The sequence below is a fragment of the Panthera tigris genome, chromosome A1 (genome assembly GCF_018350195.1).
Source record: "Panthera tigris isolate Pti1 chromosome A1, P.tigris_Pti1_mat1.1, whole genome shotgun sequence".
Classification (NCBI taxonomy): Eukaryota; Metazoa; Chordata; class Mammalia; order Carnivora; family Felidae; genus Panthera; species Panthera tigris.
Window position 1 is genome coordinate 113,078,966 of NC_056660.1, and position 18,121 is coordinate 113,097,086.

Consider the following 18,121-nt stretch of genomic DNA (forward strand, 5'->3'; position numbering starts at 1 on the left):
GCCCTGGGGTCCCCGCCCGCGGCTTCACCGTCTCCGCCTGAACACCCATCGACCAGGGTCACTCAAGGCTTCCGGGCACAATACGCTGCCAGTCATGTGAGCAGAATGTGGCTGTGTGTCACCGGATGCAAGCATTTCCAAGTAACCCTGATCCCGTTCTTATGACTCAGCCTCTAACGACAGCCCAGACACTTGCAGCAGCGGCAAATCCGCATGACTTCCCATCGCAACACAGGAAAAGCGAGTCACAGAATGCTGAAGAGGACAAAGAGACATGAAGAAAGCAGCAGGGAGGGAAGGTACAGTTGTCTACTTGTACATCACCTGCACAAAGTACCTATCATGTGAACACACTGCAAACAGACACTTAACTTTTAATGTTGTTCTTGTACTGGGAATTAAAGGGAAAACCAGACAGTGTCATGCAATGTGACAAACCAGAGACGCCAGACTCAAGCTCAGGACAAGCTTGGATTTGTCTCTACTTGAGACCTGATTTAAAGCATCCTGAAAGGGGTGCAGACAAGAGTGTACAGCCAATGCACATGACATATCAGTTTCCTGGTGTTTCCAGCATCTACAAATGCCTCCAGGAGAAGCAACGGGCAAAAACTGTGTGGAACAACACTGAGAGGCTTGATGTGAGTTCAAAAATAAATTCCTCCAATTGTAAATAAGTTAGATGCTCACAGGCTGAGATGTCTCCTTCATGTGAGGAGCTCAGACTCCATGAAGGAAAATAACAACAAAGCATTCTTTTCCTTGAATTAAAAATCAGGTCACAGTAAACTCAAAAATAACTTTGTAAAGGCTAAGGATGGGAACAGACGAGTTATTCTATAAATAATCACTAGCATCCATATTCATTGTGAGCCTTTGAAAGTCGCTGGACAAGAGGTTTCAGAAAAGCAACGGCTGATCTTGCTTAAAGAACGTCATCCATATTCACGTCCTGAATGCACCCTAATCAACAAATCCAAGTGCTCAGCTAATTAAATGCTGATTGCTTGTTACACAAGGGTGAAAGTCAACCATCTTAGCCAAGGTTTGAGTTATTCTAAGAAATGATGATAGTTAAGCTTTTTTGAGCCATTTTATGCCTAATGAGTACATTACTCTTAATGAAACTTCATTCAGGATAATGGATTACCTTGGTTTAACAAATAACTAACAGATGACTTTCTGGTTTTTTATTCCCCAAATCCTGTAACTGACACTGTAGACAGGGCTGATAAACTTTGAGCACTTTTCTGTTCTTGACCAGTGACAGTCCAAAAAGGATCTGGTGACCTCCCATATCACTGCTCAGTCTCGTGATGGAGGGCAAGCGAGGGCTAATCTGGGGCCAGAAATGACCGCTTCAGTATCACCACCCATCCGGGACGACAACATTTCCCAAAATCGAGGTGGTGAGGCGGACTGCACGAGACTTAGTCCCGAGGTAAAAAGGGCAACGAACAGATTGCAGGCCTGAGCATCTTCTCGTGTCGTCCCTAGGGAAGCCCCGGGAGCCGCTTCTAATTACTGATGCTCAGCGTATGATTTCCTTATCATTACTGCTATTTACCCTTTTTTCCTTAGGATGGCATTACCATGTTTACCTGAAAGGTAATGCATGCTTTAGCTAAATGAGAAAATCATTCTCTCTTCTCTGATCCTTAAGAATTTTGCATACGATGCTGCTTAAGTGAATTTAAAGTATTTCACCAAGTCGTCAACAAAAATTATTCACTCTACCTGGCTCACAACTTTTTGATTTACAGGGTGCTTTCTAACTTGCATGTGTAAACAAGAACCTACTCAGATCAGGAGCGATGTCATCCTTGCCTAACTGTCTCTCCTTCAAAAATTAATCAAGCTGACTGGAGAGACATAACGGGAAATCCTTCTTAAGTAATGTGGATTAATGATGTGCTGCCATTTCCCACGGGAGGGAGGATGTCGAATTCTTCCAAAATACAGACCTCTGGCAACATGGGAAATAACTCTGCCTACTGGGTAAGAGCTTAGGCTCTGGATGCTGACAAATCTGCATTCTAATCCCGTACTATGCGTTTGTTTGGTGGCCTTGGCTGGTCCATTAACCAACCCAAGCCTTGGTTTGCTCCTTTGCAGTACGGAAATCATTACCCTCCACTGTTGGCCTGTGATAACGCACCAATTAATATGCCTACAAAGCCTTCAGCACTGGCTTGATAAATGTCAGGTGCTAATACTGTTAATTTTATCTGTAATGTCAGTGATATGATATCCAACCAGTGGCACGATGGTTTTGAAAACATCAGAGATGTTTGTAAACCTGATGGAACAAGACCTAAAGACCTTCAAGCATCCCCACACTATGTCTGGGAGAAAGCCCTAGCCTGCCAGAATGTCTTCTCAGAGAAGCGAGGCAGCAAACTGACAAAAGGAAATATATCGATTGGTTTCTAAGAGTCAACAACAGCCACCCCACACGTCATAGTCAAGGCAGCAATCTAGGAGCCATCTGTGATTTTTCACCTCTTTTCTTTCATCTTGCAGTCCATCATTCTGTACCAAAGATTCTACTTTTAAAACCTATCCCAAATTCTCCCCTCTCCTCCGCCTGCACACCCAGTGCTCTGCCCTAGGCCCTCATCTGTCTGCTCACCTGTGAGAAGGCAATGAACCCTGTAACTAGTCTCCCACTTCTTACCTTCTGTCACTCCCCGTCCCCCCACCCCCAAATCCAGTCTCCATCCCGCAGCCAGACTCTGCTTAACAACTTTTAATGGCTCCCTACCACCTTGGGAGTAAAGCCCAAATCCCAAACAGGCCTCTGCCAACCCACATAAGCTCATCTGCCACCAATGTCCCTCCTCACTCAGCACATTCTCAGAGCACTGCCTCCATTCCTCAAACACGCTCAGCCTGTTCCCACCCCTGGGCTCAGGCACAGGTTGCTTCCTCTGCATGACAGGTGCCTCCTTTGCCCTCTGCTTGGCGGGCTCCCTCCTTGCTGACAAGACACAGCTGAAACATATCCTCCTAAGAAGTGACTCTCCCACGACTCCTAAGAAGATGACTTATTCCTGTCACAGTACCCCATTTCTTTTTTGACAACAGTTTTCTCCATTTTAAGGCCGCTTGTACTTTTTTCCCTGGGTCTCTCCACCCTGCTGCTGGCTTCCCAGGAACCACGGGGGACATCTACACTTAGCACAGACCTGGGCACACAGCAGTAACTGGGTCCAACAGGAATTACTCGAGGGTTAGGCATGGGCAAAGTGAGGTTTGGGCTTTATTCTGCATGGCCGCAGGGTGAAGAGAAAACCCACATGAGATGAAGCTGTGTGGTAGCCGACACATCTCAGGGAAAGGAAGGCACCCTTGTCTCAGAAGAGCCACCTGCCTTGTGGCCAGAGGAGTGAGGTCCCCATCCTGGAGAGTGTTCAAAAGCAGGGTCTAGTCAACAGTCTCAAGGAAACAGCTGACTGGACTGCATGACCTGGCAGGGGGCTTTCGCCCCCAGGATTCCATGAAATTTAAGAGTCCAGCCCTTGGCAGTGATGAACCACCCATCCAGGGCAGGGGCGGGTGGGAAAGGAGGTGGCTGAACACGCACATAGTTTCCTGACCCTGGTTTTAGAGAAGATGCGCAATCAAGTCACAGCCACTGCTGAAGGCCAAACGACACTCCTTACATGCTCGCCAGACACAGAGCACCACCCTGTGCCCAGCCAGCCCCGCTTGTCTCTGGAAAGAGACACACGGAAAGAAAAGGGAAAAAAATCACAGCTGAATAATCTCTGCAGAATGCTCAATTCTCACTCATCCAGTCTTTCCCAGAGCCCCACGAGATGGACACCGTCAGCACCATCAACGGATGGAAGAGAACACCAAGATGCCAAGAGAGGTTAATACACAGTGTCCAAGGTCAAATATGCTACAAGTAAAGCTGGGATGAGGACCCAGGTAGGCAGACACCTAACCCGGCCACTATCCTGCAGCATGCCACCTGGAGAGACAAAATGCAGCATGTACCATCCTTTTCGGTTCCTCTAGAAGAACCATTGGTGGCATTCAAGAACCCACTCAACATCCGTGCTAAGGCCGCCAGATGGAGAAGGATTCCAAGAAGCGAATAAGACCCCTAAGTCAGAGTACGTTGAAGGTTAGGTGCAGGGAAGGGGCTCCCGAGGATGCAAACACAAAGCCACAGAACGCCCTGAGAGACCTGGTCCAGCCCCAGAAGCTTCAGGCACCAGGGCTGCACCAGCCCCCCAGAGGGCCCACAGGGAGTTCACCTGTGCATCCCCACAAGGGATTCCAAACTGCATGTGCCTGCCGGACAGACTAGGAGACCTGTGTGAGTCTCTACTCCATAGAAATGCCAAACAGGGGGAAATGATTTAGGAGGGCACATGGAGGGGTCGGTTAAACCCAAGGAGGGCTCAGTTGAATTCTTAGCCCTACTATTTACCAGCTGGGGCACATAAGGCAAGTGACTTGCCCTTCTGGGTCTGTTTCCTTACCTGTATTACCCAACTGCTTCTTAAGCTGTTAGCATATCTAAGTTAATAGATATACTGAGGAATTGCTAATATAATCCTACAAGTTAAAATGGCTTGTACTATGTTACAACCAGTGTAATTAAAATAAGCGGGAGAAACTTCATATAAATATCATCCTAGTTGACATTTATCAAGGATTAACTACATGCCAAGCAACATCGTACGCAATATCCTTGGGTTGTTGTATTTAATTCTCAAATGCCCCATAAAGATAGGACAATTAGCCCCATTTCACACGTGAGGAAACTGAGAACAAGAAATTTAAGAACTCTGCTGAGGGACACAATGCCTCGTAAGTGTCAGAGACCAGATATGAAGCCGGTGAGGGGACTGCAGAGGCCATATGCTGAACCACAACCGTTATCAGCCTATCAGGAACATGAGAATACGGCACGTTGTCCCTCAACATACACATTTTCACAAGCATTGTCCTCTGTCCTGAGTGACAAGATCTCCTCAGATTCCATCTGCTGTCGTCCGGGTTCTCTGGTATCCAGCTGGACATCACTGAGTGGCCTGTTGGCAGGTCCCTTCCGTGCCTGTCACAGGCCAGCACTGCTGTTCTTCCGCCTGGCTGATGGCATCCCACACTCCCCGTGAATGGTCTCTGCAGGCCTGCGACAGGCTTCCTCGCAGAGAGCCTTTCCAGTGGGGGCTTTTCTAAACTGGAATATGAACACCGGCTCCAGCATCCTCTTGATTTACTGTGAAGTATAAGGGATGGTGAATAAGTGATTTACAGGCACACATGTATTTCCTTCATGGTTTTTTCAGCCAAACTTCTTTAACTGTCAGGAAGGAGGGACAGACTTCAGCTGGGTTTACATGGGCTTTGCCTGCAGATCACAGCCAGTCACCTGGGTTCCTACTGGCCCAGTGTCAGGCTGTCAGGGGAGGCATCACCAGGGTGCAGGATGGCAACACGCAGCAGGAACAGGGGACGGGAGGTGGCAGGTAACCTGGTTGCGACTCGGGGCAGAGGAAAGGGGTCAGGTGTGAATACTTACTGAGTATAAGAGCAGCGCTGGGCCCTGTGCTAGATGCTTCCTGGAGTTGTCTGGGGACGAAATCAGATGACACACCTGAAGGGCTCAGCCCCAGGCCTGCTCTGCACATGCTTCATAAATGATGTGTGTGGTTGCTATGATTTACTACTGTAATTATTAATTTGGGCTCTGATTACACTTGATAAATATGAAGTCCTACAATGGTTTAAAATCAGAGCACACACAGCTTATTCATTTAACCTTAAAATATAATTTCAGGACGCCTGGGTTGCTCAGTTAACCATCCAACTCTTGATTCCAGGTCAGGTCAGGATCTCACGGTTCATGAGAGCGAGCCCCACACCGGGCTCTGCACTGACAGTTACAGAGCTTGCTTGGGATTCTCTCTCTCCCTCTCTCTCTCTCTCTCTCTCTCTCTGCCCCTTCCCTGCTTGCTCTCTCTCTCTCTCAAAATAAATAAACATTTTTTAAAAAAGGAATCTCATCCTCAAATGTCTCTGAAAGACATCTGAAAGGATCTAAATATACCATCTCTGCACCTCTGATCAAAACCCCATCCTCTCCCAGTGATTCCTCTCTCCAAAGCAGGGCTGGCCTCATTTATGTGCACGCCCCCCAAATCCCTCCTTCACTCCCAATCTCAGTGTCTCTATTTCTTTGCCCCTAATTATCCTGAGAGGCTTAGCCTCTCTTCCAACCAGAAAAACACATTCCCCCCATGTACAAAGAAGGTAGGGGAGAGAAAATGGGGTCAACAGTTACAGGTCTCTCTTCGTTCAGTAGCTGGGAGAGCAGGGACCTCTGTGGACATGGCCCTATTAATGATTTTGTCCTGTCCTGGGATCACGAATGTAGACAACCGTGTCATTTGGGGATACTGCCCCCATTTTTAGATGCAGGGATGAAGTTTACGAGGGAGGTAGACCACCTGCATGCCACAGACTGAAAGGTGGAAGTGACTCCATTCTGCCTCCCTAACAGAACGGTGCCATCCACAGGGCCTTTTCTGTATGTGAAATCGAACCACACAGAATTCCGCCGCTGGAGTTAGGGAAGGAACAGGGATGCGGAGGTCGCTCTTCCAGAGTGTGAGGCCCAGCCTCACTCCTCCCTGACGGGAGTTACGGTCAGTCCACTAGTTTCCTGATGCCTTTCCCCTCTGTTCCCTCCTTCACAAACCTGGGGTGGTGATACTGGTCTCAAAGGGTTGTTGTGAGAATCCAAAGAGCACACTCAATAAAGGATATTTCCTCCCTTCAACCTGAGGAGCCAGCTTTAAAAAAGTATCTATACATAATGATCTCCCGAACGGGGAAACAACTTTCTCTCCCGTTCACTGTCAAATCCCACACCATGGTAAGAATTACTTGAAAAGGGTGTTTACTATTTCCTATTTCCAAAATATATTTTCCATTAGGTAATTCAAAGCTATTAAGGCTGCCAAAGCCCTAAATAACCAGGCCACATCAGAGCCTGCACTGCATGAACCACACACTACAAATGAATTGCTTCTAAAAGTAAGGAGATACGGACGTACTTTGATTTTGCTCCGATATGACTCAAACTGATAGAAACGCTGTAAATATCCCTCCCAAAGTTGGAAGCAGACAACATCACCATCGGCAGCAAATGTGAAACCATTTTCATAATAATTTGTTGAGCCCAGAACCACAAGACTGGCTTGTGTGACAGATGAGAAAGCACCGGGCTTGACTGAATCAGACTAACCACATATTTTTGGACTGTACTCTGATTTTATTATGGGTCCCCCGAGAGTTCAATCCCAGTGTCGGTCATCAGACACAAAACAAGAACCCAGCCTTTCAGCTTGACAATGTCCAGGAAAGTGAAAAAATGATTCATGTAGTCAACGAGCATACAATTACTGGGATCGAGTTTAAAAAGATGCATATGATACACTCTGTACACAAATACAAAACCACAAGAAATGCGGAGAAATATGAAGTCTTCCAAACACTAAATGCAATAAATCCATACTTTATGTTCTTGGCCATTAAGACTCAAGCACTTTTAGTGATTTCAATGTTCCACTGTAGCCTTTTCAAACCTGTGTATTTGCCAACACAACTAGATTTGATATTGATTTTTTGTCACAAAGCCAGAAAGTGAATGAGCTTGGAACCAAATCTACGATCCAGGGTAGCCGGTTTTGCTCCGTGCATTTCCAATGCCATAGAATTTGAGGGTGACACATCCATCCTGTTGTACGTGGGACAATCAAGCAAAGGGATGGGAGATGGCAGGTGTGTGTTATCTGTTAAGTGGGTTTCAAATTTATTCCATGTTCTATACAATTCTCTTCTTCTTTCACACACATACACCACATGCACACACACTGCAAAAGCAAAGGAGCCAAGTTTTATATGGTTTTACCTCAAAGAAACACTGACAATGGCCTATCTGAAGAAATCGTCCCCAGTCTTCTTGTTACTTCCAAGGCTAGAGCTGAGGCAACTATCTAACTAGAGGACTCATGCAGCATTATCACATCTTAGTCTTTGGAAAGTTAAGAATAAACCTGTTGCACATATTTCTGAAATGCTCTCAAATAATCAGCTTTATTTAAGCGTCATGTCATTCTATTCTTGAGAGCCTCCCAGCAGCCCTGCTGATGGTCTGAGGGAGGTACAGGAGAGAACTGGGAATCTGAGACACATCTGCAATACAGGTTGGGCACCAGTGTGGGACGAGGGGAGGTAAAGTAAGCCCTTTTGCCAGCAGGTCATCACTGAGCATCCCAGAGATTTCCTATCCTAGAAGAGTCAACCACCAGCTAAGGCATGCAGGAGCAGGGACGGTTTGCTCAGGGTTCCATGTTATAGCTTATATCTCCTAACCGCCTCATCTGTACTCGCCCAGTACCATTTTAGGTCAGTTAAGAGAGAGAGGTAGCTAGATCCAGAACTGTCAATGAGTTCAGCCTGCATAGTGTGACAGGAACGTGGGCTCAGTTCTACATTCTACTTCCCCCAGTACTCTGTCCACAAGCCAGTTGGTTATGATTCTCACCAGTGAGCCAAAGCCCTGTGTAAGGGCAGTTCTCCTCACACCAGAACATCAGCTGCAGGGACGTGAGCTCGGCTTAGTCCTGTGCACACCGGATGCCCCCAGGGAAAGCAGACCTAGCATGACCACTCTGGAAGAGACCTCCTGAGACCCAGCTCTGCGCTATTTCTTCAAAGATGAGGAAAGTGAGGCCCACAGAAGTAAGGGACTGTCACCCCACACTGGACCTCCCATTATGCAGGGTCACATTTCAGCATAATAGTTAAGAGCAAGGTCTTCAAAGTTAAACCCGTCTCTGAAGTCCACCTCAGCTACCCCCTAGCTGTGTAACCTTGATCACGTCTTTCAGCACCTGAGATTGAGTCCCACAAATGTGAGCGTGGGGACTAACGGTGCTCACCTCACTAGGGGTGTTGCTAAGAATCAGAGATTGTTGACAGGAAGGGCATGCTGCTTGGCATGGAGGAAGTATGCAATACGCTGTAGCAAACATAATGATGATGATGTAATTTTATCCTCTTGAACAATAATCCTTTCACGATTAATTTTCTTCAATGCAACCACTATATCCTGAACATACTCCGGGCCATGCACTGCGTGGACTCAGCAATGAGGAGCAGGCAGCAGGCTCTGTCATCAACCTTGGACTCAATGGCTTGCATGGTGCCTCATTAACAATCTCATCTTGGTCACATAAGGGCACCATGCGGTTACCTGTTTGATCTATGACTGACAACAAAGTCCTGGGCCAGGAGCGAGGAGTCTTAGCCCTTTGGACTGCATTTCCAGCACTTCCTAAACTCTTATCTTGTGTGTTGCCAGATTTGCTTCCCCAGCATCCGAGATTCCTTGCAGTGGACAAAGTCAGAGGCTTCGCCTCTTGCACACGGGTAACAGTTCCAGGTGGTGGTTGGACCAAGGATTCTACACTGTCTATTGAAGGAAGAAAAGGGGAGGGGAGGGAGGTATCCACAGCCCAGGGCTCTGCCTCTGGCCTTCCAGACACTAGATGCTGCCATCTGGGAGGTGAGCGCTGAGATGGGTCAAGGAGAGGTCAGGCAATGAACCCTGGTTTCAGTGCACTGCAGCAGCCTCTGCCCCTCACAGGGGTCCTCTCAGGAAGGCAAGAGCCAGCTAACGCAACAGCTAGGCAGCATAAAAGGTGCTAGTCAGAGTCACAAAGTCATGGGTTTCATTCTTGATGAGGGAAGAGGCGCAAAGTCCAAAATCACAAGCATTGTTGTCAGAATGATAACTTGTTAGGGCCTATTTGTTTTATTATTATTTTTTTTTAATTTAAATCCAAGTCACTTAACATATAATGTAATAATGATTTCAGGGATAGAATTTAGTTGATTCATCACTTCCATATAACACCCAGTGCTCATCCCAACAAATACTCCTTAATGCCCCTCACCCCTCTAGCCCATCTCCCCACCCAACACCCCACCAGCAACCTTGAGTTTGTTCTCTGTATTTAAAAGTCTCTTACGGTTTGCCTCCCTCTTTGTTTTTTTCTTATTTTTCTTTCCCTTCCCTTATTTCATCTCAAATTCCACATATGAGTGAAATCATATGTCAATGATTTCAATAACCAATGCTATAAACATTGGGGTGCATGTGTCCCTTCAAATCAGCACTCCTGTATCCTTTGGATAAATACCTAGTAGTGTAATTGCTGGGTCGTAGGGTCGTTCTATCTTTAATATTTTGAAGAGACTTCATATTGTTCTCCAGAGTGGCTGCACCAGTTTGCATTCCCACCAGCAGTGCGAAAGGGTTCCTCTTTCTCTGCATCCTCGCCAACATCTCTCATTTCCTGAGTTGTTAATTTTTAGCCATTGTGACAGGTGTGAGGGCAGGAACTCATCGTGGTTTTGATTTGTATTTCCCTGATGATGAGTGATGTTGAGCATGTTTTCATGTGTCTGTTTGCCATCCGGATGTCTTCTTTGGAAAAGTGTCTATTCATGTCTTTTGCCCATTTCTTCACTAGATTATTTCTTTTTTGGGTATTGAGTTTGATCATTTCTTTACAGATTTTGTATACTAACCCTTTATCCGATTTCTCGTTTGCAAATGTCTTCTCCTATTCTGTCAGCTGCCTTTCAGTTTTGCTGACCGTTTCCTTCCCTGTGCAGAAGATTTTTATCTTCTTTAAAAAATTTTTGTAGCATTTATTCAATTTTGAAAGACAAGGAGAAACAGAGCATGAGCAGAGGTGGGGCAGAGAGAGAGGGAGACATAGGATCCCAAGCAGGCTCCAGACTCCAAGCTGTCAGCACAGAGCCTGACATGGGGCTTGAACTCACAGACTTAGAGATCATGACCTGATCTGAAGTTGGACACTTAACCAACTGAGCCACCCAGGTGCCCCAGATTTTTATCTTGATGAGATCCCAATAGTTCATTTAGCACCTGCTATTTGGACCACATGTGTTAATTATGACTGTCCCCATTTTACTCAGAGGATGGTGAGGCTTAGCCAGGATGGGTAACATGAGGACACACAACAAGTTGCAGACACAGGCTTCACACATAGGCGGCCTCAGAGATTCTCCGCACGACTACAGTGACATTGGCTATACCAAGGGTTTGTATTCATAGACTATGAGCTACACTCTGCATGAAGCAATTACATTCTCTCATTTCATCTCCACCAAACCTCTATCAAGTAGGTGCTATTTCTAATTTTGCCTAAGAGGAAACTAATGTGCAAGTCATGTCATACAAGTGGCTGGCAAGGCTAGGGTCTGACTCTGAGTTCCCAGGCACCATGCAATAGAGAGGACCAGATTAGGAAGTGAGCAAACTTGGTTCAAGTCCCACCTTCACCTGTCTTGGACAACGTGCTCTCAGCTAAGTCAGTAACACTGAGGGGTCCCTGGTTCCCCATCTGTGACATGGGGCAACTGGGCCTGCTTCCTGGAGTTAGAGCAAGGCTCCAATAGAAGGGTGCGACATACATCTGAAGGGGGGGATGTTTACTGCAATGATGGTGACCTCTCTCTCCATCTGGGGTGTTTCTGGATGCAACAGGGTCAGACCAAACCTTGTTTTGGTGCTATCATTTTAACTTCCCCTATTCTCAAAGCAATAACAGTATCAACAGGATATTGGGGGTAAGCGGGAAGCCACATGTTTAATATACTCACTCATGGCAGCATTCATTTTATACCAACACTTAGGAGACTCAGACCAGGAAGACTGTTTGCTACCAAAGCTCTTTTGTAAAAGCAAGGGCCTTTGTCACCATATGCACATATTCCCCAGTACTTAGCAAATCACCTAGCCCAGGGTCAACTGTATATAATAGGAACACAAGTATTTCTAAATGAGAGTAAATAGTTAAAAAATTACTATCATTTAGTGCTATGAACCAGGCATTGTGTTATCCTCACCTCTTACAACTATGAAAGAAAGATCAGTTTTACTCCTATTTTACAAGTAAGAAAATGGAAGCTCAGAGAGGAGAAGATGGCCAAGGTCCCAGAGCTGGTAACTGGTAGAGCCCGAATTCCAACTCAAGTCTGTGCGAATGTAACCCAAGGCTCCTCCACAACACTGCCATCCAAATACGGTCAGAAACACTCAGTCTGCAGAAACTTAGGTCACTTCTAGAAGAGTGAACATGCCCTCACAGGGACACTGGGTTCATGATTCATTCAGAATGAATTAATTTCCTCAGAGTCTAGCACACTTTATGCACATCTTGCACTCAACAACAACAAAAAGTTCAATGACTGACTGAATAAGTGTTTACTGATAGCTGTGGTCTACAAGGGCACACCAATTCGGACAAATAATAAGACAAAGGCATAAAATGGTAAACAAAAACAATGCCTCCACACCAAGTGCCAGATTCAGGATACCAATGATGAGGTCTAATGGGGATGGAAGGAGAGATTACTGGGGCCTCAGGAGGTCAGAAGACTGAACTCGAGCTGAATTTTTTAAGGAAGGTAGTTTCTGATTAAGAGATGATATGAAGCAGAATTTACAGCACATTAAATCATGATCATTTTGTTGTAGAAATATTCCATTCCTAGGCAAATATATACTTTAATTAGCAAGTTCCACTCCCAATTAAAAAAACTCAATGTTTCCATTCCAAGGGAAAAATAATATTTGCTCCTTAATTAGGTGTGGACCAAAGGAATAGCATGTACTAAGGAAGCATCAACAAACAATGACCCTTGCAAATGAAAGATACTGGATAAATATGGCCTGGGATGGACAGGTGCAAGGTCTACTATTTCAATGGGAGAAAACATCTTTGAACATTCACTAAGTGTCAAGAACCAAGCTTTTCATAGGACCCATCTAGGACCCTTGAGGTAGCGGTTTTTACCTCTATAGAGAACAAGTAAATCTCTTCAAACTTAATGTCAAGAATCTGCTTTCCACCTAGATAAAGAAGCAAAATGTCTTCTCTAAGCAGCCTCATCCCCTGGGTGAACTCACCCTCCACCAAGGTCTGGTCTTCTGCCCAGTCAAGGGACCATGCTCTGTAGGCCCCTGAGATCCAACTTCCTCCACTCACCTGGAGAGGACTCACATCAAGCAAGCTCTCAGGGACACGATTAAAAGCCAAAGCACTACGAGAGCTTGTGTATAGTGGATGCTGAAGCATTCCTCCCTAGAATGTAGATTTAGTGGGTGGTCATTTTACATTATTTTCATACCAAGAAAAACACTGATATATATTAAGAAAAAGATTTCAAAATGTGTATGAATTTTTTAAAGATGAAACCTGGGACTTCAAAGAGATTTAAGATTTGTGGAAGACTGCTTCAGGCCACACTCCAGCAATATGGCTCATGTTTCTCCACCATGGGGCATTGATGGGAGAAAGTTCTCTAAGGCTCCAGCTAGTAAAACATTGCAGATACAGAAGCCGCAAACAATCTCTGGGACAACTGCACATTTCCGATCTGGCCCTTGAATGTTCATTTGTAATTGCATCATCTCCAGACACTAGGCGAGTTACAAGTTTTGGAAACACAAAACTACCTAGTCTAGAGATAAAGAAATTGAGATTTAAAGAGCTCAGCATCTTATCCAAGTCAAAAAGTGGCAGAGCAGGGGCCCAGTCAAGGCTCAAATTCAAAATACAACCCCTCTCCTACAGGAGCAGACAATTCAGGGGGCACACTGAAGTGTACAATGAGAAGATGGCTCATTGCAAAATGCTCTCCAGTAAATGAGTGAGTGGTGATGGCATGATGATCCAAGGCATGGCAGAGATGGGGCACCCAGGTGGTAGACCCTAAACAAGAGGAAGGACTCAGATGGATGAGGAGAATGGGAAATGAATCTGGCAGGTGAAGACTACCTCGGACCAAGTCTGGTCACCAGGTGTGACTTTCATTCACTACAGCATAAGGCAGGGAGGATCTGAAATCTCCCACCCCGCATGCAAATCCTGACTCCATCATTAACTAGTCAGCCCTTCACACAACTGATTCTCTCTGGCCTCAGGGTTCTCAGCTCTCAAAAGCAGACCCCAACTGACACTACTTCACAAGGATCTCCAGATAATCAGATGAGATATGTATACATGGCCCAACATGAGCCATTAGGGCTCACTCAATCAGACACTCAAATATGGATTAAAACCTTGCTCTAGGACAGCACAACACCAGTGATGGGGAATAAAATATTACACAATACAGCATTATTTCCTTTAAAGACTGTGCAATACATTAGTAAAAGAAAAGAGCAAGGAGTACAGAAGACCATATCCCAGGCCAGTTCTGCCTGGAGGGGTCAGGGGTCAAGGATGGGGAGGTTCTGAAGCCATCTCTGGGGAAGCCTTCAAAGTGATGACATTTGGATTGTCTTTCCAAATAAAGAGGAAACCATAAGGAAAGGGGAGGCGGGCAGGCACTCCAGGAGGAGAGGAGGCTCGGGCAATGGCCTGGGGAGTGCTCTCAGTAGGGCTGTGCTAGAGTGCAGGACAGTTGCAGGGGGGTGAGGAGGCCATAGGGGCCAAGGTTTAATCAAAGGCATGTTTTGAAAATAAGCATCAGACTTTCAACAATAGCTAAATTCTGGAAAGAGCCTAAATGTCCATCAACTGATGAATGGATAAAGAAATTGTGCTTTATATACACAATGGAGTACTACACGGCAATGAGAAAGAATGAAATAGGGCCTTTTGTAGCAACGTGGATGGAATTGGAGAGTGTAATGCTAAGTGAAATAAGTCATATACAGAAAGACAGATACCTTATGTTTTCATCTTATGTGGATCCTGAGAAGCCCAACAGAAGACCATGGGGGAGGGGAAGAAAAAAAAAAGAGGTTAGAGAGGGAGGGAGCCAAAACCTAAGAGACTCTCAAAAACTGAGAACTGAGGGTTGATGGGGGTGGGAGGGAGGGGAAAGTGGGTGATGGGCATTGAGGAGGGCACCTGTTGGGATGAGCACTGGGTGTTGTATGGAAACCAATTTGACAAAAATTTCATATTTAAAACAAACAAACAAATAAATAAATAAATCCTATTGAGATTCAAGGTAAAGTTTGAAACAACAACAACAACAAAAGAAAAAAGAACAAAGAAAATAAGCATCAGGCAGGAATATGCAGGCTTGAGGGCAGGGAGAGGGAGTCTGGACAGAGGGAGGTGAGATTTTGAAGGCCTCATTCTGCATGGATGAGACATGGAGCAGAGACAAGGCTGGGAAGGGAGAAGTGACAGGAAGCCTGTGGGAAGCCACAGGGAATCAAGATAAACCGACAAAGAAAATAAAACTCAGTTGACTGAAGCATTTCTTTCCGGTACTAGAGGCTCTTCTCAAACATAATGAATAAATAAATATGCTTCCAATGATTACAAAGCAGCACTTGGCTTCCTTTCAAATCACTCCCCAGAGCCAGTCTCTTTAAGAGCCCCAGGTGAGCGTGCATCCCACTGAGTGGCACCTCCTCTTGTGGTAGAAGCCCCTCAGCTGGGCAGCTAGAAGCACACGGGAGAGACACAGAGATCCAGGACGTGCTAGAGTTTCAGGACAGAACCTAGCTTGCCCTCACCTCACCCAGTGACCTTGGACAACACCCTCTCCCACCCAGGCCTAAGGTTTACAGATGCTCCCACCTGTAAAACATGGCATCTAGCTCACAACTTCATGACTGTAACAATGGGATTTCCTTCCAGGTTTGGGCCATCATGAACCTCTGGACTGTTCTGATGTCCTCATTCACAACAGTGATGTGGGCAAATCCTCTGTGGTTCAGAAACAAGGGCTGACCACCAGGTAGAAACCACCTGTTACTGCAGAAAGTACTGTCCATAATTCTTATATTAGTAAGAAGAGCTCAACCACAGTTTCATTGATCACCTACTACGCAAAGTAGTGAAGACATGTGACTCAGTCCTCATAACATGCATCTGAAGTAGGGACTATAGCATTCCCTTAATCGGCTAGTCTAAGGTGTCAGAGCTAACCAGTGGGGGGGCTGCAACAGAAATCAGACGGAACGGTCCAACCCCACTCCTACTGTCGATGTTGCCCCATTGCACATGTCCTGTCCTATGGCTTCCATGTTCCTAGACACGGGGAGAACATCAGCAAAAGGGGCTTTGACAATACCTTCCTGAGGGATGCCACCACTGGCCCTTTCCTTACCTATAGCAGACATGGCTAATCAATCACAGAATCCTTCCCCAATGATTTGTGATCACAGATCCATTTCTAACTAGTCAGAGTTCAAGCTGAAACCTGATCCCTTGTCTTCATCTTCAGCTTCGTGTGAAATGGAAGCCTGTCAGGGACATGTGATTTGTTTGAGGTAACACAGCTTGTTAGTGAGAAATGGAACATAAATCTTGGTCTCTCAACCCCCTAGTCAAGCAAGCTGATGGTGAGATCTCCCTGCGCAAAGGACAGGGTCTTTTCTAATGGACCAGAGACCAACAGTAGAACAGTTTTACCTAAAATGACCACACCATCAAGTTCCAGGAGGAGAAGGTCCCATGTCCAGCCCTCACCTGTGGTTCTTGGGTGCTACAAGTCCTCCACCCAAGGGCCCTCTACACAGCAGCATTTCTGCTTTGTTGTGATTGAAATGAGTAATGTGCAAAGCTGAGAAATTAGTGGTGTTTTTCAAGCTAACAAATATTTGAACTGTGAATCCCAGAAAAGTCATGAATTAAACAAAAGAACAATAACACCACTCACTTAATTCCTTCTGGAGGGACTCAAAATTTCTTCAAGACTTGCAGGGAAAACTGACAAGTTATGTGACTCAGCTACATCAGAAAGAAGGGCCACCCGTCTCAGTCCCGGAGAAGCAAGCTCTCAGGATGGAGTCCTAGAGGGGCCAGCCAGACTCTTTCCCGACCCCTGATGCACACAGGACGGATGGCCCCAGACCTGCCCAGGAGGTGCTCCTCATCTGACACCACATCAGAAGAAGGGACGGGGGAGCCCAGATAGCACCACCAAAAGTCAGGAACGGGACACCAGCCGTCAGGTGCCTGGGCAGGGGTAAGCATGGGGAGAGGAGAGAGGATGATCAACAAGGGAGAAAGCAGCAACCAGGCCTCCTTCGAGGGGTCGGGGGCAGAAATGGGGCAGTCATAAAATGCAGGGTTGTCTCCAGGGCACCTTCTTTATGCAACCCCTGGGTGGGTGGGGTGTACCTTAAGGAGGCACATCAGAAAAAACCTGGTTGATACAAAGCTCTCTTCCCCTCAAGCTCACCTGGAGTCTCTCCAAATAGATGACTACTAACAAATTTGCACCCAGGAAATGCTATCATCACCCCATCAATTTGTCCAGTGGCCTGTTTACATAAATACACTGTGTTCTTTGTGTGAACAGGAATAATGATGCTAAGATTATAAAAATCAGTCATCCAAAATTATTTGCAGAGTGGTAAGCAAGCAGCGTTCTGGCAATGGAAGTCTCAAAGGTCCTTTCATTAAATATTAACTCTTACTTGTGAGAGGTAGAGCTGATTGGGGGCAGCAGGGACTGGAAAATGTGAGAGGATCCCCAAACTTGACTGGGCCAGCCCCAGGGAGAGTCATGTAGCTCCAGAGCTAGGCCGGGCCTAATGAGCCAGGAATTGGCATTTCTGCAAATATGTTCCTTTCTAAAAGGAGAACTCATTATTCTAGAAATTGCATTTCTGAATTCATGAAGGTAAAATTACACCAATTAAGAATCATGCCTTTTCTTCTCCAAATAAATAGAAGCTCAAAATACTGCCAAACAAAATCCTGGGTCAAACTCCATGAAAAAATATATCTTATTACCAGAAACACACACAGATGTGAAAAAACAATAACTGGTACCATGCCTTTACTTAACATTCTATCCCTGATCATGATCAAATATCATTTATCCATTCACTCTTTCATACATTAGTTCGTTCGTTCCATTCATTCATTCATTCATTCATTCATTCAACAAATGTCTGTCAAACAGAGGGCCCTGTGGTAAGGGTTAAGGAAGCCAAGGTCCCAGCCCTGGATGAACTCCCAGTCTACTGATGATACCTGCACATGTTAGTATCTTTTGGGGAGAAAAAGGAAGAGGGGTA

The 18,121-nt window shown here is 45.7% G+C and overlaps 1 protein-coding gene across 2 annotated transcripts in view; it reads right to left on the bottom strand.

The window, feature by feature from the left end:
• Positions 1-18,121, bottom strand: part of SPOCK1 (SPARC (osteonectin), cwcv and kazal like domains proteoglycan 1) — a 510,780-nt gene that overhangs the window by 210,885 nt on the left and 281,774 nt on the right. The window lies entirely within an intron of this gene.